Genomic DNA, 27,659 nt, shown 5'->3' with positions numbered 1-27,659 from the left:
CTGGACAGCTACATGTAAAAAAATGGGCTTAGACCTCCACCTATCACCATGTACAAAAGTCAGATCAAAATGGATTAAGGACATCAACATCAGACCAGAATCCCTAAGGTACATTGAAGACAAGGTCCCTCCATTACATTGAAGCCAATGGTATTTTCAAAGATGACACGCTACTGGCCAAGCAAGTGAAAACAGAGGTAAATAAATGGGACTATCTCAAACTAAGAAGCTTCTGCACCTGAAGAGAAACATTGACCAAAGTACAAAGACAATCTACAGAATGTGAAAGGATATTTACGCAGTACCCATCCCATAAAGGGTTGATAACAAGGATATACAATGCAATGGTTGAACTCCACAAGAAGAAAACTGCCAATCCGATCAAAAAATGGGGTGATGAAATGAACAGAAACTTTCTCAAAGGAGAAAAGCATGAGAGGCACATGAGAAAATGTTCAACATCACTAATCATCAGATCAAAACAATAATGATATATCATTTCACAACACAGAGACTGGCCCACATCCCAAAAAACAAAACCAACCGGTGTTGGCATAGATTTGGGGAGAAAAGGACTCTCCCTCACTGCTGGTGGGAATGCCGATTGTTTCAGCCCTTTTAGAAAACAATATGGACGATTCTCAAAAAATTAGAAATTGAGCTTCCATTTGACCCAGCAATACCACTCCTGGGAATATATCCTGGAGAGGCAAAAAGGTATAGTAGAAATGACATCTGCATTTCTATGTTCATTGCAGCACTGTTTACAATATCCACAATCTTGAAAAAAACAGAGTGCCCAAAATCAGATGACTGGCTAAAGAAACTCTGGAAATCTACACAATGGAATACTATGTAGCTGTCAGAAAACATGAAGTCATGAAATTTGCATATAAGTGCATCAACATGGAAAGTATCATGCTGAGTGAAATGAGTCAGAAAGAAAGAGACACATATAGAAAGATTGCACTGATATGTAGAATATAATATAGCTGAGAAGTACAAGTTTGCAATGATGCATTTTCTGGCAGATATTTCTCTGGACTTTGTTACTAAAATACTAAATTGCAGAAATCCAAAACCGTGCGGCCTCTAGTCTGGTCACTCGACCTCATATCTCTTCATTCTCAGCAATGAAAAACAAATTATCAAATGCTTCTTTTCAGCAGGTCCGACTTTAAGGGGGAGAAACTCCAAATCAATAATAGTGAGTTTTGTGTTGAAATATTGAATCTAATCAAAGTAAAGAGAAAGTAAAATGAAATTTATCAGTTACACAGGCAGGGTGGGGGGCTGGAGAAGTAGGGGGGGCGGGGTGGAGCTATGCTGTGATTCTTGGTGTTGGAATATGTGCACTGGTGAAGGGATGGGTGTTCGAGCATTGTATAACTGAGACTTAAACCTAAAACCTTTGTAACTTTCCACATGGTGATTCAATAAAAGAAAAAAAAATTGACATGGAGAAAGTAATGTCTCACCTTGTATTTTATAAATGCATAATATGGACATCCCTTTAAAATTATATGTAAACATAAGTTACTTCCAGCTATAAAATAATTATTGTATATCCAGTTTCCCTTAGATATAGGTTCTATTTGCCTCTGGTTCATACTACGTATAAGTATTTGAAGATAATTCAATGCTCCCAAAGTGTTACACATAGACAGCATTGAAAAAGGTAAAATTTATTGAATTTGGAGAGTTTTATAGGAGTTCTCTTTCCCCTACATGATAATTTCTTTGTATTAGGTAATTTCACCTGTTATGTATTTCTGTCATTTACTTCCTCAAAAAAAGAAAAAAATACAATTGGAATTAGTGTCAACATTTTATAAGTGTTTTCTTATATGGGAAATTATAAGTGTTTTCTTATATGGGAAATTATTTTCCTTTATTTTTAAAGATAGGTAACAGAATTTGTATGCTATAAATAGTAATAAATGACTGCCTGACATTTTTTATTTGATTTTTTTATATCATCAATCTATCCTAAAAGTATGAACTTGCCTGGCTCCAACATTGGAATCTTTACTTACTCTTAAGTAAATTATAGAAAGTAGCTACTATGAACAACATTCATAGGGTGAAATTTTACTTTTTCATGCTGCTTAGCAATCGGTGAATTCCACTGCTATATTTTTTTAATTTAAAATATGTTTATTTTTTAAAATATCCTCAAGTTTCCTGATTTCCACTTATATTTAAGCTTGAGGAGGCTCTTGTGATTTAAAGTGATAACTTTAAATGAAATATTGAAAGTCTGAAGTCTGTCACAGATCAAAGTTCAAGATGAGATGGGTTATCACCCCTTACACCTGATATATATATGTATGTATGCATACATACATATATATTCATATAAACGTATTTCTATCTTGCATATCTTTGCATTTACATATATATGCATATATATTCATATAAATGTATGTCTATATATGCATATGTTTGTATTTATGTACACAAATAAAAACATGCATATACATACATACACATACATATGACTCCCGCACGACACATCATAAGACACTTCCTACCCATTTTCAATAAAATCATAGAGGGAAGCCTCTTGGAGAGCCCTGCAATCTACCGAGAGTACCCCTCCTGCATGGCAGAGCCTGGAAAGCTCCCAGTGGTGTATTCGATACTCCAAAACAGTAACAATAACAGGTCTCATTCCCCTGACCTGAAAAAGCCTCCAATCATTGGGAAAGACACGTAAGGAGAGGCTGCTAAAATCTCAGGGCTGGGACGAATGGAGACATTACTGGTGCACACTCAAGTAAATTGATGAACAACGGGATGACAGTGATACAGTGAAACATATACATATTTATTAGCTCATATTTAACATCATTTTCATTTGTACATCTTGAAAAATTTATAGATATTTTTCTTGTTGCTGTGCAAAAATATTTCTGCAAACATTGGGTTTTAGGACAATTCACATATGCATAATCTTAATTTTAGCAAGCGTTGGACCACCTCTTAACTGACTACTTTGCTTAAAGTCCTATAAAACTGCAGTCTAAGTGTTAGTGGACTGGTTTGATTAAGAAATATTCTATTAATTCTGGTTGTAGGCAGAATTTATTTCCTTATATTTTTAGGGCTAAATATCCTTATTTCTATTAATTGAAGGTTAAAGTTGGCCTCACTCCTTGTAGTTTCTCAGCACCATTGCTTCTAACTTCATTATCATGGTGAATTTCTAGAGTATGTCTTCCAACAAGTCATAGTCTTAAAAAATACATATAACATTATTTTATAAAACTTTATGTATTATAGGGTATAATTTCAAGCTTATTCTAAGTATGTGTTATCACACCACCATCTCCACCAAAATACCAACTATCCTTTTACCATGATCCATTGATTTAATCTGCTTTCCCACTTTAGATGTCCTTACCTTTTTCTGGCTACCATTGCTCTCTGATATGTCCAAAGATTTCTTTCCACTAGTTTTGTCTGTTTCTTTGCATTGCTTGTCTAAATTTAGTGAGATAATGTTGTATACTTCTTTCTCTTTCTGATTTAATTTACTTAAAATAACCCCTTCAAATTCTATCTGTGTTGTCACTATAAACACTTTTCCCTTACAGTATTACATTGTGTATACATACCACAATTATATTTACTTGTCCATCACTGTGCATTTATTTATTTATTTATTTATTTATTACTTTTTGGGTCACACCCGGCGATGCACAGGGGTTACTCCTGGCTCTTCACTGAGGAATCACCCCTGGAGGTGCTCAGGGAACCATATGGGATGCTGGGATTCGAACCTGGATCGGTCGCGTGCAAGGCAAATGCCCTACCCGCTGTGCTATTCCTCCAGCCCCAATCACCGTGTATTTAATATCTTTCTAAATCTTGGCTGTAGCAAATAGTATTGCAATGAATACAGTTATGCATAGATTTGCGTTGTTGTTGTTGGAAGGGAGGAGGGGACGGAAGTTGAGATATATCTAGCAGTGATTGAAATCGTTAGGCACTTCTGTGTTCAGAAATCACTTCCAGTAATATTCAGGAGACCATATGGAGCAAAGTGCCCTGTATGCTGAGCATGTTCTTATTTGAGCTATCTCCCTAGTCCCAATATGTTTAGATCTTTTCATGTGTGTGTGTGTGTGTGTGTGTGTGTGTTCTGCAGATAGATAACAATAGAATTGACATAATATGATAATATGATAGATCCAAATATCCTGCTTTGAAATTTCTCTATGTTCTTTTCTTTCCCTTTTTTTTTTTGCTTTTTGGGTCACACCCAGCGATGCACAGGAGTCACTCCTGGCTCTGCACTCAGAAATTACCCCTGGTGGTGCTCAGGGGACCATATGGGATGCTGGGAATAGAACCCAGGTTGGCCGTATGCAAGGCAAACGCCCTAACCGCTGTGCTATAGCTCCAGCCCCCTCTATATTATTTTCAATAAGGCCAATTTCCATTTCCATCAACAGTATGTAAAAGCTCCTATTTCTACACATCCTTGTCAACATTTGTTTCTAGCCATTTTGAGGAACACCATTCCTAGAACAAGCAATGTTTCCAAGAGCGGTGTTTTTTATTTTTGCATTGTCCCATTATTTAAAGGTCCTCTCCACATTTACAGGTCCATATTCACAGGTCTCCGTAGTCACAGATCCTCTCCATATTCACAGGAATGCAATATTATCTAAAAGCATGATGTACAAGGCATGGAGGGTGGAGTCTGTTCTAGAATCTGATCAATAGCATAGCTACCATGGTATATTCTGGGAAGGAGCTTAAAAAAAGCATTCAAGAACAACCAATATTCAAGAAGTTAAGATTCAAGCATATATGGAGAAATTAATAAATACAGCTCAAGAACACTAATAATTGTCATATTTCTAGACCCATATTTAAAAAATTTTTGTTCTACGTTTACATAGAAAAAAAGTGATGAGTTAGGAGAAGAGGAGATTAAAGGAATACTACAGATAACAATGTAGTTTGGAAATTCAGTGAAATTATTCATTAAATTACCTGTCAACACATTATTTAGAATATATTCTAATTGTCATGATTGGAAAATTTATCATTCTTATAGGCAAATCAATACTGAACATTAATATAAGAAATTATTGATTCATTTATAAACAATAATACTCTGAAATAATATAGCATAGATGAGAAAGAAAAAATACTTATTAATTTATTAGTGGAGGGAAAAGGAAGGGAAAATGATACAGTTAATAATTCTTCATAATATTCTCTTCAGAAATTACTACGTTTGTTAATAGAGTTACTCAGGTAAAGGTCTTAAGAAAAAAAGCCTCAGATAACTAGTCATTTTCAAATAGTTTTACTATTATTTGGGCTACCTGTATGCTCTCTGGTGAAAGTGAATTCTAAATTTATATTGCCTATCGCCTTTAATTCTTTTAGCACTTTTATTTAGTAGAGATCTGGGATAAAAAAATGATTTTTGACTAACATTTTATCTTTCATTTTGAATTTCTTAATTTTGTCTTCCTTAGTTCTAAATATAACAAAAAATCTCCCAAGGAGTTGGGAGAGCGGCATAACAGTAATGCACATTCCTAGCCAGGTGAAATATTTATAGAGTTCCATAGAGGTCTACAAGCAGCTCAGGAACAATTCCTGGCACTACCACTAGCATAGCAATAGCAATCACAAAGAATAATTGCCTCTAAACTCAATGGATTCAAACTTTTCCTCTATCCCAAAATTCTATCAGAGGAAATGTTTATAACCTAAACTAGAATTTAAAGTGAGGGTATTTGCAGTAGAGGCATTTATGTACTCCCACTCCAACCTTAGCTTATATTTTTTCAACATGAGGCACTGGTTAACTTCAGATAAACTCATTAAAGTCCCATCTAGGAGGGACTATTCAAAACTTTTATTATTCCTACACTAGTCTCATCCTTAGTTACCATTTTTATTCTTCATGTATCAAAACCTTACCAAGCCTCTGGTAAACAATTTCTTCCCCTTGGTAGTCATTTTCTGTCCCTTCATTGCTCATTTTCTATTTCTCTAGTGGTTCCCAACTTTGGCTGTATAGTAGAATCTCCTCAAGATAAACGAGAAAATGAAAAACATTCAAAATCCAGACACCAGGTATACTTAATTTTTTGTTTAGTATGGTCTGAGTGTGAAATTTTAAAATAATCATGGAAATGTCCCTAACATGTATTAGTTTGAGGAATAATGCTACACTTAATTTTATTCCATTTAAGGCATCATATTATATTTTTAACTTAATTATCACTGTCATCCCATTGCTCGATTTGTTTGAGCAGGCACAGCAACGTCTCTCATTGTGAGACTTCTTGTTACTATCTTTGGCATATCCAATACGCCACGGGTAGCTTGCCAGGCTCTGCGGTGCGGGCTATATACTCTTGGTAGCTTGCAGGCTCTCCAAGATGGGGGAGGAATTGAACACGGGTCAGCCGCGTGAAAGGCAAATGCCCTACCACTGTGCTATCGCTCCAGCCCCAACTTAATTATATTTTCCATATGTTCATGTATAAATATTTAAACTTACCATGCAAAAAACTGTTATCCTTTTACTTGTGGATCTTTTTACTGATTTGGTTGAGAATTACTTTTCATCATTAAAATATAAAACAGATTTCAGTTATATTGGAGTCACATATAAGAAAGTAAAATGTCACCTTTGGTAATGAAGTTGAAGACATCTTATTTGTTAGATGCAAAGAATCGCAAAACCTTACTTCCAGAATGAAGTAAGTTAAGTCTTAAATGAAGTTAAGTCTGTGATGAGGGGCAGGATTTTTATTTAAATGTCTGTTTTACTATTGGTGCTGCTTTAGTCAAACTTCTGTTATTAGAGATTTGTTTGTGATCAAGCTTGGAAGCTTTTCCTTAGTTGCAAACAATTCTAATATGATTATGACCTTAGTGTGAATGAGCACTTCTGGTCACTATTGCTTAAGAAAAGAGTAGAAATGTATACTTCTGTTAAAAAAGCCATTTTTAATAGCTTTCAATAAATTGTCTATCTGATGTTCTCTTTCAGAATCCTCACACACAAAAAACAGTGGTCATATGCTAACTGTCTTTTCCCTTTACTGTTTTTGTCTGTTTTAGGATTTTCTACCATCATCATTTAAATTTAATGACTCATATATACATATTTTATGTATGAGGAGTTATGCATATCTCCTCATCAGCCACCCTCCAGAACCCATGACTGCTTTTCCCAGAAGGGAGCATAGAATGAGGCCCCATAACTATGCCACTGAACTCCACGCCAGCCTGTTTCCACTCAGGGCACCCCAGAAGGGGGCGTGTGAGAGCCCTCCCTGCCTCAAGGGACCCAGCCCCAGCAGCTGACCTCCACTACCCAACCGTCGCCACACTCCAGGCTGCTTTCCACATGCTCAGGCCTAGCTTCACGCATGAGTGAACATATTCCTGTACACATCATCATAGAGGGAAATACATATATATGCCTCTCGGAGAGCCCAGTAAACTACTGAGAGTTTCCTGTCCGCACAGCAGAGCCTGTCAAGCTCCTCGTGACATATTCGATATACCAAAAGCAGTAACAATAATAGGTTTCATTATCAAGGAATGAGACCTATTATCGTTGGAATAATAGGTTGGAAAATATGAGTAAAATCTTAGGGCTGGGACGAATGGAGACATTACCGGAGCCTGCTCAAGTAAATTGATGAACAACGGGATAACAGTGATACAGTGATATATACATATCTTATTCTGAAAATGGAACTATTAGTGAACTGGCTTTATAAATTGCATGAAATTTCAGACTTTCAGAGAAACCATGACATGGTAATGATTTTTCTTCAAGATCCATTTCTTTTTTACTTTTTAAAATTTTCTTCCTTGCATAACTAATATGGTCATCACTTTGCTTAAGTAATTAATTCATTCTTTATTTTATCAATATTTTGTTTATTCAAAAAAATGTTTTCTGTGAATTTGCTTAGTACCTGATTCTGAGTAAGGATCTAAGAGTACGATAATTAATGAAATCATACTCTGCCTTGATGAAGAGCAGAGATTCACTGCTGAGGCCAGAGTAATAGTGCAGTGGGTTTGGACACTTGCCTTGCATGTAGTTGAGTGGGCTTTGATCCCTGGTAACACATATAGTCTCCCTAGCTCTGCCACAAGTAATCTATGAGCACAGATACTTAGTAAGAACAGGACAAAAAAATTCTCTCATAATAAACACCTGAGGCTTATTTTTATTTTGGGGGAGGGGAAAAGGGGGGTTTCAATGAAGCCACAGGATCAGTTTATGTTAGTTTTGGGACAAGATTAAGACTTTATACAGGAAGAGATTTGAGTTTCCTTATGAAGACATGAAGGAACCTGCCCTCAGTTTCTTTAAATCTTCTTTAAATCTTTTATTTCATGCATATACACCATACAGGGAGTGTAAAAGGAATTGGTGGAATTGGTGGAAATACAAATGAAAGTGAATTCTTTGCAAGTTTTAGGCCCAAGCTATCACCCAAGCAACCCACACTGGCCTTTCTCAGGACATTGAGTTTAAAAAATAGCATATATTTTTTAAAGATTAGAGAATATAATATTGGTTAAGGATTGGGAATTAAAAGAAATTTTCAACTGACTGCTGCGTTTGCGTCTGAGCACCTTGGTACACATTAAACTATATTGTTAGGTAGAACATTAATGGTAAAGTTGATGGTAAGAATCAGACCTATTTTTTCTTTTGACATGCTAATTTTCAATGTCTAACTTTAACATACTGAATTTCAGGAAAAAAATTGAGAAAAAATATTTGAGAAAAAATAATTATCTTACAGATAATATAAATATCAATGAAGCCATCATGAAGACTTCTAAGAATTGAGTTTTTCAAAGAATATAAGAGAGCAAAGAACTTAGCTCTGCTAACTCCAATCCTTAGAGACCAAGGTATGGAGGAGTCAGAAATGATGCTGAGAAGAAATGAGAAACCAAACGGATAGCATGAGTTAAGACACATGTCTTGCATGTGGCAGCGCCTGGTTCAATTCCTGACATCACATGACTACCCACCCAGGTACAGTTCCGGACACCCTCTACCTCCAGCACTACGTGGTGTACTAGAATCTTGCAATGGACTGCAAGCCTAATTAAAAATTGCTGGGAGAGTTCCCTGTGTATTCTGAGGACTCCTCAGCAAGAAGATAGTAAAGGAGAAGAAACAGTGAAGAAGACAACCGATAAAGTATCATGTTCTATGAATGAGTGAAGAGTTTTGTAAGAAAATGAGTGAATGCATTACAAAAGCTGCAAAGAAATAAAGATAGATAAGTAAACCGATTGGACAGGGCAATATGAACTTAATAACCTAGATCCAGTGATTGAAGAGGACTGAGAAAAGAGGTGATAGTAATGGAATAGAGTAGGTGATTATGGGTAAGACCTTTTAAAGTTTTGATATAGAAAAGCAGGATAAAGCTATAAAGAATGGGGATACTATTTGTGAAAGGTGTGTTGGTGATGATTGGAGACTAACAATGCATTGCATTATAATGGGAAAATGCTGATACATGGAAAGCATGGGCTAACAAATTCCCTGAGAGGAAGAGGTGAATTAGGAAACAATTAGTGAAAATTCACTTTGAAAATTAGAACACATATTTCAGGAAAGTTCCATTAGTAGAAGTAAACTAAGCTCGCTAGAAAGAATAACTTAGATCAGACTTTAAAATGTCACTGATAAACTCAGTGAAATAAAGCACATAAAATTAAGTTTGTATAATGTCTTAAGAGATACTTCAAATAGTCTTCATCTCTGTACAGTTTGGGACATAATATTAAGACAATATAGATATTTTTTTGGTTTAGCTAAATTTTGACCCTAAAGTAATACATTAACAGAATGCCAACTTTATCACTATTTCCCTGTGAGATTCTCCTACTTTGTTCAAAGTGAAAACTCTTCAAAGATCTCATTTAGTTACAAAAAGAGTCATTATTTAATCAACATGCATAGTTTTTCATATTATAGTTTAAAGATTATAAAATTGTCTCTTGAAAATTTTTGATAATTTCATTTTATATATAGTCTTCCAGGATTCTGATTCTGATTCAATTTCAAATTCTTATTCAATTTCATCCCAAATATTTATAGTTCTGTATAAAGTGGTTGCTAAACAATACTATTCCCTTTCACACATTACCTTATCATTTTAATAATATCAGTTTTTACTGCCTCTGAGATGTTATTAGTTCAATGTCACTAATGACCATTGTGCCAGTCTGGTATAGATTTCACAACAAAAACAATGTAACAGAGTAGCTTGCTATTGAAGACCACATTCTCCCTGGTACATGAATCTTGCTTGTTTGTTTCTTTACTTGCCTTTTTCACTCTAGGGAAGCCCATGTTCACTCTCCTGTTCTCACCCTTACATCTTTTTTTTTCAATCTGGACTTTATTGATCTAATATAATTACATTAAGAATTGAAATGAATTATACATTATTGTGCTCATGTTTCCCCCATACAAAGTTCGAGAACCCATCCCTTCACCAGTGCCCATCCTCTATCACCAGTAAACCCAGCATCTCTCCCACCCTCCCCAGTCCTGTATCCCCCTCACCCCACACTGCCACTATGGCAGGGTATTCTCTTTTGTTCTCTCTCTCTGATTAGGTGTTGTGGTTTGCAATAAAGGTGTTGAGCGGCCATTGTGTTCAGTCTCTAGTCTACATTAGGCACACATCACCCTTCCCCCGCATGACTTCCGACCACATTTTACTTGGTGTTCCCTTCTCTGAGTTGCCCAGAATGAGAGACCAGCCTCCAAGCCATGCAGTCAACCTCCTGGTACTTATTTCTATTATTCTTGGGTGTTAGTCTCCTAGTCTACTATTCTATATTCCACAGATGAGTGCAATCTTTCTATGTCTGTCTCTCTCTTTCTGACTCATTTCACTTAGCATGATACTTTCATGCTGATCCACTTATATGCAAAATTCATGACCTCATTTTTTCTAACAGCTGCATAGTATTCCATTGTATAGATGTACCAAAGTTTCTTCAACCAGTCATCTGTTCTAGGGCACTCAGGTTTTTTCCAGATTCTGGCTATTGTAAACAGTGCTGCGATGAACATATAAGTGTAGATGTCATTTCGACTATGCTTTTTTGCTTCTCTGGGATATATTCCCAGCAGTGGTATTGCTGGGTCAAATGGAAGTTCAACCTCTAGTTTTTTGAGAATCGTCCATATTGTTTTCCAAAAGGGCTGAACTAGTCGGCATTCCCACCAGCAGTGTAGAAGGGTCCCTTTCTCCCCACATCTTCTCCAACAGTGGATCAAGCAATCCTGAAATTTATATGGAGCAATAAACGCCCACAGATAGCTAAAACAATTCTTGGGAAAAAGATGATGGGAGGCATCACCTTCCCTAACCTTAAACTCTACTACAAAGCGGTAACAATTAAAACAGCATAGTACTGGAACAAAGGCAGAGCTGAAGACCAATGGAACAGGGTAGAATATCCCTACACACAACCTCAAATGTATGATCATCTAATCTTTGATAAGGGAGCAAGAGATGTGAAGTGGAGCAAGGAAAGCCTCTTTAACAAATGGTGCTGGCACAACTGGACAACCACATGCAAAAAAATGGGCTTAGACCTTGACCTGACACCATGCACAAAAGTCAGATCAAAATGGATTAAAGACCTCAACATTAGACCACAAACCATAAGGTACATTGAAGACAAGGTCGGCAAAACCCTCCACGATATTGAAGATAAAGGTATCTTCAAAGATGACACGGAACTAAGCAATCTAGTAAGAACTGAGATCAGCAAATGGGACTACATTAAACTAAAAAGCTTCTGCACCGCAAAAGATACAGTGACCAGAATACAAAGACTATCTACAGAATGGGAAAGGATATTTACACAATACCCATCAGATAAGGGGTTGATATCAAGGGTGTATAAAGCACTGGTTGAATTCTACAACAAGAAAACATCCAACCCCATCAAAAAATGGGGCGAAGAAATGAACAGAAACTTTCCCAAGGAAGAGATACGAATGGCCAAAAGGCACATGAAAAAGTGCTCTACATCACTAATCATCAGGGAGATGCTGATCAAAACAACCATGAGATACCACCTCACACCACAGAGACTAGCACACATCCAAAAGAACAAAATCACCCTTACATCTTTTTAAATAAAGTTTTGATAAAAACTTTCTTGCTTCACACAAACATACATACACACACACAAAATCATGAGCTAGGTGACTCATGTGAAAGAAATTTATTTTCTTGAACTTGAAGTTCAAGATTTGTGTCAATAGGTTTTGTTTTTCCTAAGGTCCTTTGCCTGGATTTGAAGACGACTGTCACATCACTGTGCCCTCACATAGCTTTCTGAGTGTAACACCTGGTATATCTGTCTTTGTACAGGAAACCAGTCTGATTTGATCAGTACCACACCTGTTTCAATTAATTTAATCTTAATTTCTTCTAATAAATATCCTATTTATAAATATGATCATATTTTGACTTATGGTTTCAACATGAAAATCTTAGGTTATGATTTATTCCATTGCAATCATATTTTAAGCAAATTTAATAATTTTGCTTTTAATTAATTTATTTATTTACTACTTTCAAAAGCTTTCTCTCACAAAAATTTATTTAATCTTCCTGAGTTTCTATGTCACTCTCTTCCTGGAGTCTGTACCATTATGTTCATTCACCAGTTCTGCTTAATTTACATCTAAATTTCTCTTCTCACATCTTCCTTTAGTTATTAACCTCCAGGCTCAGTACTGAACCCTATTCTTGTTTTTTCTGTTTTTCTTTGGTTGTTTGCTTGTTTTGGATCACACTAGGTGGTACAGGTGGACAATACCTCTGGCTTGTGCTCTGGGGCTGCTCCTGGCGTTGCTTGTGGAACCATGTAGTATTGGGTTTTGAACCCAGGTTTCCTGAACATAAAGCACGTGTTCTGATCCTTTGAACCTTCTCCCTAGCCTCCCAGTCATTTTATTTGACCTAAAATGATTTAACTAATGGGTATTAACTATGCCACAGCTCCAACATAATATGCTTACTACTAACACACTTTCATAACTCTATTTCAGATTCTCTTTAAAGCCCCACAATCACGTGTGTTCACTTTGTATTGAATGTCCTAAAGAGATGAAATTTTCAACCCTGTTAGGAAATGAAATTTTCTGACGAGAATAGATACATGAACTCCCCAAATAGTAGATACTCAATGCATATTTATCAATTTTATTCAGTTCATGCTTTATTCATTTAAAAATATTTATCACTACTACCAGGCACTAATGCAGTATTGGAAAACACAAATGAATGGAAACTCCTTATCCTCGAAGAGCCTACATCATAGTTCATGGTTAGTAGTTGGTAAAGAAAAACTTTCAAATGTTTGTTATTCCTGTCTAGGTGGCAGTCTGGAGTAGGGAGTGGGAGCAGGAGGAAACTTGAGAACATTGGTAGAGAGAAGTTGACACTGGTGGTGGGATCGGTGCTAGAACATTATGTTCAAAATTCAACTATTAATGTCAATAGGTAAACAAAATATAATTCTGTAAAAAGTTTCTTTGAAAAATTAAAATATAAAAACTAGTGAGTAATGTTATAGCTATCAGAAAATCTTGATCAAGAGGGATCAAGTGTGGATGAAGAAACAGATTGAAAAATTAAATTAGATGAAAAAAGAAATGCCAGTGAGAAAGATAAAACAAAATTTTAAAGACAAGTGAATAAAAATAATTGTGCTACTGGCACCTTAATATGTCTATGTTCTCTCTTTAAGCAGTCTCCCTAGAATTCCCAATGTATTGCCATTTATTTTTCTGCTATGAGGACCATCAAACATATCTACTAAATAGAGACATGCATGGTGCCATAGGCACTAACTATGGTAATTAACACAACCTCAGACAAAACTGTATATGTGGACGTGGAGAGGAATATCACTCTGAACAAAAATCTGTCAATAAACTGTTCCTTCATTCACACTTTTATTGTTTCCTTCTCAACAGCTCTCTGAATCAAAGAAAAAAATCCTGTTCACATACCTCCGTAAAATCTCTTTTCATTTTCTACTGCTGCTGTATTCATTTTAGATATTGCAGGATCTGAGTATAAAGAACAAATCAGATGAAAAATGTTTTCACTGACTCTTAGTTTGTTCCCCTTCAAAATTTTTCCTTACTGCCAGAATCTTTAGAAATACTAAAGTCTATTCCTGACACTCTCATTAAAAATATTGTTCAGAATATAATAACCTCTCAGTACCTGTATTGCAAAGCATAATGCCCAAATGGAGAGAGAAAGAAATAAGAAAAGTGTCCACCACAGAGGCAGGAGCTGGTCTGACAGGAGGGAAATTGGGGACATCGGTGATGGGAAAGGTACACTGGTGGAGATTGGGTGTTGGAACATTGTCAGACTGAAACCCTATCATGAATAGCTTTGTAACAGTATCTCATGGTGATTTGCTTAAAATAAAAATTGTATATTAGATGTTTGCCTTTCATGCAGCTAACCCGGGTTTGGTTCTCTGTCCCTCTCGGAGAGCCCGGCAAGCTACCTAGAGTATCTTGCCCACATGGCAGAACTTGGTGAGCTACCCGTGGTGTATTCAATATGCCAAAAACAGTAACAAATCTCACAATGGAGACGTTACTGGTGCCTGCTTGAGCAAATCGATGAGTGTGTAAACACACAAAAAAGTAAACACACACACACACACACAAAAGGAGGCACAGTGGGCACTGGGCAGCGGCGCTCTATTTCTCCCGCTGCCCTCATTCAGTAGTCTCCAGCCACTTCCTCCACCCCGGGGAGGTTGATGGCGATGACGAGGCAGGTAAAGGAAGGAATGGAGCCAGGCTGGTTGGTCTCAGTTGCAGTTTATTCCAATCTCCTCTCTATACACTCCCGTCTCTCTCTCTCTGCTTCTTCCCTCAACCCCCTCTTACTGCCTCCTTAAATCCCCCAGCATCAGGGGTCAGGACTTATACATAGGTGAGGTCACAATAAATAGGGGTAAAGTTCTTTCCCTTAGGGGATGCTTCTTCTAGGACAGATTCTCTTTCAGCAGGACACCCACCCAAGAGTGGAATCCCATGGGTGTGTTTCTCCTCTCCTTGTCCAACTAACATATAAGTAATCATAATATTAATCATTTTGTATGGACATAGCAAGAGATGCATTAAACTTATAGAATTGCTTTCCTGGGGTCACCTCAGACTACAGTGCTCAGGTCAGATTAGTCTTTCCTATCCCTAGCAGGGTCCTAGTCTCATCGTTGCTTTTGGATCATGACATGACATGTCCATGACCAAGCTCTTAACATATAGTTAAGCATTAGGCACTTTGGCCAGACCCATCTTGATGCCAGGGTAGCACATAACTCACCGCTTGCCCTGGGTCCGTCCCGTCCCTCTTCGGGACCCTGCTTTTGGGGGTGCTAGGAAGTAAGGGCAGCTGAGGTTTAAGTCGAGAAAGCAGATGCCCAGGAGTGAATAATATTCGAAGCCAATTAAATCCCATGTTACCAAAGCGTATTAACAACTGTCTTTCTTTCTCCATACAAAAAGGATATTGTTTTAAAGTAAACTATTCAAAAGACATGAAGAGAGGAGCAAGGCAATATTAACTTACAATACAAGTTCATTGTCCTAGCAAGGTCTGACCTTACAAATTAACAGAGTCTGATTAGGGGAAAAGCTGATTAACTAGTTGGGGAAGAGAGCGTAGAAGTGATTACTGAATGGGAATGACTCGAGAACACCTTGATGGGCGTGACCGATATACCTAAGCTCTTAGTGGCAAGGAGAGCAGGACATACCAATGTAGTCTAGAATTGTTTAGAGATTATTATCAGATAAACCCAAACTCTGTGGCTAGGGAGAAAGGACAAATCAATGATATCCTACAGATGAGCAACAGGATGACAGTGATACAGTGACACAGTGATACATAAAACATAGGCACTTTAATGGCGGCGGAGATGTGTATTAACTTTGCAAATGAATACTACAAACTTCAACATTATTATACCATATTATCTAAACTATAAGATATGTTGATAAAATAAAATATAGTTGAGGAGAAAGAGAGTGAAAGGCTTGGGTACAAAACGTACGGAAGCTAAGAAGAGCGGGTCTCTGCTGGTCCTATGTACCTGCCACTGTCACCCATCACCCACTCCTGTGATGTGGGCTGCCTTGCCTGCAGATGCCAGCTACTATCTACCCCAGAATACTGCTTTCTCTGAAAGGCACAGGTATGAAGAATCAGGCAGTTTATCTCTGAAACACACAATTTCTTCAATTTCAAGTCTAAAGCTCGGTGTCTTACAAAGATTAAATGTCCATTATTGTTCTTAAGATCTGGGAAATAAAAAATATATCAAATCTTTCTATATTCCTCATTTCATCCCAAATGAATCCAATTAGGTTTCACTGAAAACTATAAAATTCTCCAGGCTTATTTCCTTCTTAAGTTGATTATAAATGTTGATGCTTCTAAATATAAGTGCAAATTAATCTAGGGAATTCCACAAAATTTTATTTTTTAATTAAGCAATTTAAACTGAATTAGTTAACTGAAATGACTATTCTGGATCCTATGATTGTTCAAGGTCAGACAAATGTAATCAAACATAACTCAGTGGTATTTCACTTGGCACAGACATTTTTGTCAAACTGATTTCAGTACTTTGGACTTAGTAAAGAGAAGAGGTTGCACTTTGAGTCGGGTGGTTTCAAGAGAATAGGTTCAAGAATATTAGAAGCAAGTCTAGGTGACAGCATTTAAACCAATGGGAGAAGTTTCTGGAAAAGAAAAATGTGGTTTCCATTAAACTGAGTAGGGAACTGGGGTCTTAGACTCTTTGGAAATTAACTTTCTCCTGATATATATCTGGTAGTGGTCCGGTGAGGACAATCCATTTGGCCAACCAGATGGACTAGCCCTGGCAGCTTTTCATCTTACGCATAGAGCAGTTCAAGCCAGAGCAGAGAAAAATCCCCAAACAAAAATATCAATAGAGAAGATTCTAGTGTTGTGGCTAATCAACAGAGAAGTCTTTTAAATGCGGTTTCTATAATACTGTCTGTGCATTGCTGATCTTCCAACCACCACTTAAAAAAATCTTATTTATCTTTGGTGAGGTATGCCATTACTTATCTGAAGTTCTGTGCTCTGGGAAGAAAATCTTTTTAATGCTCAGTTACTCTCTCGAAGGAAATAATACAATTTCTAGTCTTTCTTAGAGAAAACTTTGTAGGAAATATCAATAATTCTTTGATAAAAGCTAAATAATAGATTTAACTATCTGAAAATGATCATTTGAAAATGTCACTTTTTGCATTGTCACCTATCATAGAGACTCAGGCTAAAAGAATGAACCACTAAGGAGATTATTTTTTTCCTCCTTAGGGAAAACTTACCCATTACACATTTTCTAATACCAAAAGTACAATTCAAGTCCTGTATTAGCCTGAATGAGAGTTATCATCTGTCAATCAAACTACATCTAAGTTGAAGTCCACTATCATCTTTCAGCTGAACTGCTATGACTATTCAATAACCATGACCCATTTCACTCCAGAAGTCAAATGCTTAAATGTTTATGAGGCCTTGATATCTACTGCATGGTCTGCCCATGTTTCTTCCTTCCTCACTTAGACTTTACAGAAATGAGAAATCTAAGTAGTTGCATTGATTTTTGCTTTTTATAATAATGGAGTTCTGAAATTACTCCATTAGTGAGTAATTTAACTCCAATAGTGAGTTAAAGTGAAGTACACATTTTAACTCACAATTTAACTCCAATAGTGAGTTAAAATGAAGTACACATTTTAACTCACTATTCTATAGGTTATTTTAGAGAGCTTATAGATGTGAAATTAATGAAAAAAAATAAGGCTTTTTACTTGTTAAACTTTTTATTCGTAACATTTTTTAAAGGCTTAAAATGTATTTTAATAAGGTGATGCTGCTTTACTGCTCCATATCTCAGAAAAACTCCAGAAATTAACAGGGACAAATCAAACATGACACACTAATAAAATATGAACAGCATAACTACCTAAGGTAGACAAGCCAAAGAGTTACTGTCTGACCTTTAGCCTACAGCAACCCTATTTCTGAGATCGTACTGAGCCTATCAAGGAAAGCTGTGACAAGCAACATCATAGACAAAATTGGTGATCCATGGGTTTTTCCCTTACCCAAGAAAATAATGAAAGCAAGTTAACACAAGATTTTTTTAAAGTATACTAAAATGAAGGACTGAAATGATAGCACAGCAGTAAGGCAGTAAGCTTTGCACACAGCCGGCTGACCTGGGTTCAATTCTTCCATCCTTCTTGGAGCACCCAGCAAGCTACCAAGAGTATCCCGTCCACATGGCAGAGCCTGGCAAGTTACCTGTGGTGTATTCAATATGCCAAAAAACAGTAACAACAAGTCTCACAATGGAGATGTTACTGGTGCCCATTGAGCAAATCAATGAGCAAAGGGATGACAATGACAGATGTTTTTTCTGTAAGCACATAACTTCACCCAAAACTTGAAATCTTATCTTCCCTTCACTTTCTCTTTTCTTTTTTGTTCTGAAAAAAATATTAGCTCCTGTTCCATCACTCTAGAGGATTTTTATGAATTGTCAGTAAAATTAAGTATTTTTGTCTATTTCAGCAATTACACAAAACCTTTTATATTTTAATTCCCCAGTTTATAAGTTTCATTGATTATTTGTGTCTTTACAAGATGTCAGGATTCAGATAAAAATCTCATGAATAAAATATCTGTGAGGAGTGAAGAATCCTAGCTGGTGGGCACCACAACACAGGAGAATGCTCCGTACCCCAAACCGAGCCCATAACACTGGGTGCCCCAGATGGAGCAGGTGCAGCCTCCCCACCTTTTCCAGATGGAATCCCAGTGACCATGAGCTTCTACAAAAATGGCTCTGGTAGGTGGGGACCAGAACTATTTCTCCAAACCACATGGGGGCACTGCAACTGGGCAATTCCATCCCGTCTTCCAGCCCACCCCTGACCCCAGAAGTCATGCCCTCAACATGCCCCTGGCGCCATCTTGTCGCACCCAGCAGTGAAGAATCCTGGTCAGTAGGCACCACAACACCGGAGAATGCTCCAGACCCCAAACCAATCTGATAACAGATGGAGCAGGTACAATCTCCCCGCCTCCTCCAGATGGAATCCCAGCGACTGTGATATACAAAAATTGCTCAGAAATGGCTCCTCTGCTCCTGAATGGCCATGATCCCAGAGGCACACAAACCAATCTTGGAATACAGTGGCTGCTGGCAGATATGCTCTTGGACTGTGAACTAAGCTATGACCCTGTGCCACCCCGGGAGGGGAAGGGGTTTTGTCCCTTGGCCTTTCCCCTTGGCGGCAGCATGGCAACCTCCACCTTTCAGAGCCAATTGGACAGAGAGATAGAAGCTTGCAGTGATAGGGCGTGCAGGAAATCTTGAGAAGGAGCGGGGCAGAACCGGCCCTGCTCCCTGCCCAGATAAGACCACCCACGAATAGCTCCTCCACTCATGAACGGCCATGATCCCAGAGGCACATAAGCCAATCTCGGAATGCAGTGACTGCTGGCAGAAATATCTCTGGACTTAATTACTAAAATACAAGAATTCCAAAACCACATGGCTGCTGTCATGGCCGTGCAACATCATGTGCTCTTCATTATCAGCAATAGAAAACAAATTATCTAATAATGCCTTTTCGGCAGGCCTGATTGTTGGGGGGAAATTCCAAATGATAATAGTGGGTTTTCTGTCAAAAATTGAATGTAATCAAAGTAAAGAGAGAGTAAAGTGAAAATCATCTACCACACAGGCAGGGTAGGGGTTGGGATGGGGGGTATACTGGGATTCTTGGTGGTGAAACATGTGCACTGGTGAAGGGATGAGTGTTTGATCATTGTATGACTGAGACTTAAGTCTGAAAGCTTTGTAACTATTTTCAGTGATTCAATTAAAAATATTTGTTTTAATTTAAATATAAATATAAAATATAAAATAGTTAAAGTATAAAATAGTCCTCATTGGCTTAAGTTCCTGATAAACTTTTCAGAATCACGGATGTTCCAAGCATACGTTAAATATATTTTCCACCATGACATGATTTTCAAATTTATTTTTGCTGATTCTTTCATTGTATATGAAACAAATTCATAGTATTAGGACTAGAATTTTTCAGTTTTGGCCGTCATCAAATATCACTGAGAATGTATTTTCAGAGATAATTTCAAAAATATAAGGAAGCTTATTTGATCAAGTCCTAAGTATATTTACCCAGTGGGCATACTTTGATTTTATTCTATTATCTGGTAAGTCCTTGTGCTGTTATTTGCTCTTTTGCTGACCAAAACAAGAACCAATTTAAAGTATCAGTTCAAGTTAGGTACACCTTAAATTTCACTCAAAGTAGTTAATACATGTATTTTGGCATGAGTATAGATACTACCACGGGATTAAAAACTCTAAAAGTCAACCCCCCAACCAATTCCACTTCCTAACTTCAGGTCATCATAGATCTGATCTTTGTCAGTACAGATTAATTTGGTTTTAAAGAAACAGTTTTAAGTATAATGAATCAATTAATATTAAATGGCATGTGTTATATTGTCTGGCTTTTATTTTTCTTATGATATTTTAAATATCCATTTTTTCTTGTGTTAGAATTTCATTGATATCAAATTTTAATTTTATGGATATGCCAAGTTTAATGCATTCATTCATCATTAAATATGTAGATTGTTTCCATTTTGGGGTTATGCTTTGTTTTGCTCATTCAGAATAGATTTACCCAGGTAAACTGTGTGTAACTAAATCAGATTGTTGTTTTGTAAGAATATGGAACTAATATTCAGAGACCAAAGTTCATGTTTTAAAAGGATAAGGCATGTAACATAAATGAATAAAACAGAATAAAAGTAAGATAAAAGGGTATATTGAGGCCGATAGCAATTTTTTGCAAGTGTGAATATTTTTTACCCATACGAATTAAAGTTAAAAAAGATGAATTAATGTTGCACTGCAACATTGGGAGGAAAGTAGTATAGGTCAACTCAGTCCTTGAATCAGGTAGCAAGAAGCTCTTTTCAGATATTACCTTCCCAGAGGCTAAGGCACCATTTAGAATGCTTAATTAAAAGAACAAATTAAGTGTTTTGAATTGAGTTTGACTTGGGTTTGAATTCATGATCCTCACCTTCTAGCTATATTTTATTAAGCAAGTTGTCCCACATTTCTGCACCTTTTTTTAATTAGAAAATTGGGGACAAAATATTCATTTCATAGAATGCCTTTAAAGCATTAAAATACACTAAAGTATATTTGGAATTGACCTAGATATTTTTCCATTTTGCTGTAAACTATGACGTCATTTTATGTCTTCCATATTCCAGGTTTTTATGGAGGTGTATTACTCTCTATCTCATTTTAGCAAGTCCTCGCTTCATTTGTTAGACAAGAAACTGAGGCTGAGATATGTTGAAAGCCATGTAAGAAAGCAGAAACAAGAGCCCCCTAGCCTAACTGATATTTTATAGGCTTCTTCCAAGTATGATCCAAAAGCACAGAAATTTCCTTCGGCTTTATCTGTATCTCTTCCCCATAGCCGGCAGTTTGATAAGCTCACAGAAAGATGGAGTTCATACTTTTCTCTGAGAACTTATCTTTGGCTACCTCTAACCCTATTGTAAAAAATGTGTGTCTTCTGTCTTTTGACTCTGTGAGCTACCTCCCCAGAACCAGCCATGGCACAAGATAGGAAATAAATGAGTTTGTAAAGCATATCTTGAGCATGGCTTACTCTGGAAAGCTAGAAATTAAGTTTTTTAATAAAGCACAGGCATTTTTCATCTCAAAGTTTCCTCTCCCCCCCCCCCGTCCCGGGGGAGAAGGCGTGGTGTCCGACATTTTATGGGTCCTTTGAGCAGGTATGAACTTTGTGGCGCGGAAAAAAAAATGTGTGCTTTGAACTTGAAACCGGGACACCTGGGCAGGCTCGGGCCGGGGCCAGAGCTCGGGCTCTGGCTGAGATTCGACCCGGGTGGACATGCACAGCCACGAGAATGCCGAACGAGCAGGAACCAGAGGCGGCTATAAGACTTGGGGTTCCAGAGAGTGCTTGCAACTATGTATGTGGACTGTGAACTAAGCTTTTGCCCCACGCCGGCTAACGAAGGAAATATCCTTCTCCCTTGGTCTAAGCTTTTGCTCCATGCTGCTCCAGGAAGGGAAATGATTCAATTTCCAACTTTAATCTCCCTGGATTTAATTACTAAAATACAGAAATTGTAAACCACGCAGTCGCTACCGTGGCCGCGCGACTTTTTATCTCTTCATTCTTATCAGTGGAAAACTCAATATCAAATATTGCCTTGTCAATAGGGCTGTATTCTTGGGGGATAAATTCCAACAAAAATAGTGAGTCTGTGTTGAAACTCCAACAACAATAGTGAGTTTTGTGTTGAAATAGGGAATGTAATCAAGGTAAAGAGAAGAGTGAAATTTATCAGTTACCCAGGTGGGGGGGGTGGGGGTGGGAGGCATACTGGGGTTTTGGGTGGTGGAATATGGGCACTGGTGAAGGGACGGGTGTTTGAACATTGTATAACTGAGACATAAGCCTGAGAACTTTGTAACTTTTCACATGGTGATTCAATGAAATAAATAAAATAAAAAAAATAAAAATGCATTTCAAAACTTCAAAAAAAAAGTCATTAAGAAACTTAATAAGCATGCCATAGGCTGGGCTAAGCTTTCTGCTGTAACCCCAGAGCACTGCTGGATGTCTCTCTAACACACCACACACACACACACACACACACACACACACTTACAGGAAAAAAAAAGTGGTCAAGCTCAGGAAAAGATGCTCCAAGGCATTAGTAATCAAAAAAAAAAAGTTTCCTCTCCCCAAGCCTCTGAGCAAGTCCCCTCTCCCTCTTTTTACCTTCAATATCTAAACTCTCTTCACTTTATCCACCCCTTCCAACAGAAACTAGGCCAGGGTTACTCTACACCTAGACCCATTTATACATCTTGAATGCAATAGAAAAAGACCGGGCACCCCGGAGTTTGGGCTGGAGCAATAGCACAGCAGGTAGAGCATTTGCCTTGCATGCGGCTGACCCAGGTTCTATTCCTCTGCCCTTCTCGGAAAGCCCAGTAAGCCACTGAGAGTATCTCGCCAGCACAGCAGAGCCTGGCAAGCTACCAATGGCATATTCAATATGCCAAAAACAGTAACAAGTCTCATGATGGAGACGTTACTGGTGCCCTCTCTAGCAAATCAATGAGCAATGGAATGACAGTGACAGTGACCCAGGAGTTTGCAAATACCATTCTCTATGGAAAATTGAGAAAGGCCTAGATAAGCTATTCTGATAATCTAGAGCAGTGTATTTAGGCAGATTCTAAACATTATTTTTTCTTCACAATCCTTACCCACACTTTTACTCGCTAAGAAAACTGCTATTCCAGAGGCCTCTAGAATGTTTTCTGAGACATAGTACACTGGGGATTCCAATGGAGGACCCCAACTGACCCCAGCTAAGGAAATCCCTGACAGTAACCCTTGATAGAAATATAATCGGAGCATCCCGGGCTTCCCTCCCCTCCAGACTGCCGGCTGAGTGGCCGGCACACCAACCCCAAGTGCCGCCACCGTTCTGTCTTCCGGCAAAGGTCTGTGACGCTCTCTCGACCCGCCCTTCCGGACCTAGCCTGCTCTGCAGCCCTGAGCACCCCGGGCTTTCCTCCCCTCCGGACTGCCCCCAGCCCGTTGACCGCTGTTGGGTTGTGGGAAAGGGGAGTGGCCTAAGAAAAGTGGGCGTGGCCTCATTACCAGCAAGCCAATGCTAATGCGGCTGCAGATAGTTTCCTCAACATCCTATCCAAAACTAACATCCTAGCTATTCACAAGCAGTAGGACAATAAAACACAAGACTTCATATAAGGATTGAAGGAAACATCTCAGTAGGAGACCAGGTTCTACAACCGGCAAGTAAAAAGGCAACCACTATTTTTTTTTTAAATTTTTTTATTGAGTCACTATGTGGAAAGTTACAAAGTTTTCAGGTTTAAATCTCAGTTATATAATGCTTGAATACCCATCCCTTCACCAGTGCACATATTCCACAACCAAGAATCCCAGTATAGCTCCACCCCGCACCCCCACACCCCTAACCCCCCCACGCCCCTAGCCCCCCCACCCTTAGCCCCACAGCCTGTGTAACTAATAAATTTCACTTTACTTTCACTTTGATTGCATACAATATTTCAACAAAACTCACTATTATTGTTTGGAGAGTCTCTCCCTAAAGTCAAACCTGCTGAAAAGGAAGCATTAGATAATTTGTTTTCCATTGCTGAGGATGAAGAGGTATGAGGTCAAGTGACCACACTTAGCAGCCTCTCGGTTTTGGGTTTCTGCATTTTAGTATTTTAGTAACTAAGTCCAGAGAGATATCTGCCAGAAGTTGCATCGTTGCCAACTTGTACTTCTCAGTTACATTATATTCCACATATGAGTGCAATCTTTCTATGTCTGTCTCTTTCTTTCTGACTCATTTCACTCAACATGATACTTTCCATGTTGATTCATTTATATGCAAATTTCATGACTTCATGTTTTCTGATGGCTACATAGTATTCCATTGTGTAGATGTACCAGAGTTTCTTTAAACAGTCATCTGTTTTGGGGCACTCTGTTTTTTTCCAGATTCTGGCTATTGTAAACAGTGCTGCAATGAACATAGAAATACATATGCCATCTCTACTATACCTTTTTGCCTCTCCGGGATATATTCCAAGGAGTGGTATTGCTGGGTCAAATGGAAGCTCAATTTCTAATTTTTTGAGAATCGTCCATATTGTTTTCCAAAAGGGCTGAACCAGTTGGCATCCCACCAGCAGTGAAGAAGAGTCCCTTTCTCCCCGCATCCATGCCAACACCGGTTGCTTTTGTTTTCTGGGATGTGGGCCAGTCTCTGTGGTGTGAGATAAAATCTCATGGTTGTTTTGATCTGCATTTCCCTGATGATTAGTGATGTGGAACATTTTCTCATGTGCCTCTGGGCCATTCGGATTTCTTCTTTAGGAAAGTTTCTGTTCATTTCATCACCCCATATTTTGATCAGGTTGGCAGTTTTCTTCTTGTGGATTTCAACCAGTGCATTGTATATCCTTGTTATCAACCCTTTAGCTTCTGCACCTCAATAGAAACAGTGACCAAAGTACAAAGATAATCTACAGAATGGGAAAGGATAAAAGGCAACCACTAATAACTGAGCCTATCCACAATCCTTTTTCACAACAAAAGGAAACAGGGATACTCATCTTCAAGGCCCCCTTTCATACCACCACAACAACATGAAGAAAGAGCGAAAATCCCCATTGCAAGCAGAGAACGATAAAAGGAAACCTCAATGGGCGTTTCCTACAAACTTGACCTCTCTGATAAAGAATTTAGAGTTGAAATCCTCAACATGTTCAATGAACTCAATACAAAGATGGACAACTTCAAGGAAGACCTCGCAGAAAAAATACAACAGACAGCCGACAAAATATGGGAAGAAATGAGAGCAGAAATAAAAAACCTTCAAAAAGAAATGAAGGATTCGGTACATGAAATCAAAAACTCTCTGGCTGCCCTCAACAATAGGATGACTGCAGCCGAAGACAGAATCAGTATGCTTGAAGATGAGCTGCAAGAGGCCTACAGGCAACAAAAAACCATGGCAAGAGACCTCAAAATAGCTCTAGCTAGAATCAGAGTCCTAGGGGATGATTTCAAGAGGAACAACATTGGACTACCAGAACCACAGGGAACCAACCCCAACGAAAAAGACACAGTCAAACAAATCATTGGGGAAAACTTCCCACAGCTGGACAATGCGGGCATCCAGATTCAAGGCGCCTGAAGAGTGCCAGCTAAAAGAGATCCTAACAGAAAAACCCCAAGACATATCATAGTTACAATGATGGACATCATCCAGAGAGACACAATACTGCAAGCAGCAAGGTCCAAGAAGGAAATCGCATACAAAGGAGCACCCCTTAGACTCTCAGCAGATCTATCAGAGGAAACCCTCCAAGCTCGAAGGCAGTGGTGGGATATAGTGAAAAAACTCAATGAAATCAACGCTTCACAAAGAATACTTTATCCGGCTAACCTCTCATTCAAACTCGAAGGAAACATACACTACTTTGGGGATAAACAACACCTCAGGAACTTCATAGACTCAAAACCAAACCTAAAAGAAGCAGTAAAGGGGCTATTGTAAGACAAGAACAACCCCTACAAGACAAAAAACCCTTACACAAAGATGGCACAAAATCCCATAACAATAATCTCCCTTAATGTCAATGGTCTGAATTCACCAATTAAGAGACACAGACTGGCAAAATGGATTCAGAGACTGAACCCAACATTCTGCTGCCTGCAAGAAACACATCTCAATAGCCAGAACAAACATAGACTCAAAGTCATAGGATGGAAAACAATCCTGCAAGCAAACAACTCCCTGAAGAAAGCTGGAGTGGCTTTACTAGTATCAGACAACATAGACTTCAGGTTGAAAAAGATTAGAAGGGATAGTTAAGGCCACTTTTTATTAATCAAAGAATATGTACAGCAGGAAGAAATCACACTCCTAAATGTGTACGCACCCAATGAGGGACCAACTAAATACCTACAACAGCTGCTAACAGACCTTAAGAAGGACATTGTGGGCAACACAATAGTAGTTGGAGACTTCAACACCGCACTGTCTCCTCTGGACAGATCAAGAAGATTAAAATTCACCAAGGAAATACTGGCTTTGAAGGAAGAAATAGAAGAGAGAGGGCTAATAGATATATAGAGGGCTCTATACCCACCCCCAAAAAAAGGAATACACATACTTTTCCAGTGCATATGGAACATTTTCCAGAATAGACCATGTGCTGGGCCACAGAGCATACCTCAACAGAATCAACAAGATAGATATTGTACCAGCTATCTTTTCAGACCATGATGCACTGAAGATAAAACTTAATCATTGACAGATGCAGAAAACCAAATCAAACAACTGGAAATTAAATAGCTCGATATTGAACAATGAGTGGGTCAGGAAGGAAATCAAGGAAGAAATCAAAAGGTACCTAGAAACAAATGAGAATGAAGACACGAGCTACCAGAACCTTTGGGACGCAGCTAAAGCCATTTTAAGGAGAAAATTTATAGCTCTGCAAGCATATCTCAGGAAGGAAGAAAGGGTCCACATAAATAACTTGACGTCACAGCTCAAGACCTTAGAAAAGGACCAACAAAAGGAGCCCAAACCAGGCAGAAGGAAAGAGATAATAAAATTTAGAGCAGAAATTAACGACATGGAAACACAAAAGACAATCCGAAAGATCAATGAAACCAAGAGCTGGTTCTTTAGAAAATAAACAAGATTGATAAACCACTAGCAAGACTCACAAAGAAAGAGAGAGAGAGAACCCTTATATGTTGAATCAGAAATGAAAAGGTGGACATCACAACAGAAACCAATGAAATTCAATAGATCATCAGAGACTACTTTGAAAATATCTATGTCACG

The sequence above is a fragment of the Sorex araneus genome, chromosome X, assembly GCF_027595985.1.
Source record: "Sorex araneus isolate mSorAra2 chromosome X, mSorAra2.pri, whole genome shotgun sequence".
In the NCBI taxonomy this organism is placed as follows: domain Eukaryota; kingdom Metazoa; phylum Chordata; class Mammalia; order Eulipotyphla; family Soricidae; genus Sorex; species Sorex araneus.
The sequence above is the reverse complement of the archived record's forward strand: the minus strand, read 5'-3'. Positions refer to the sequence as shown.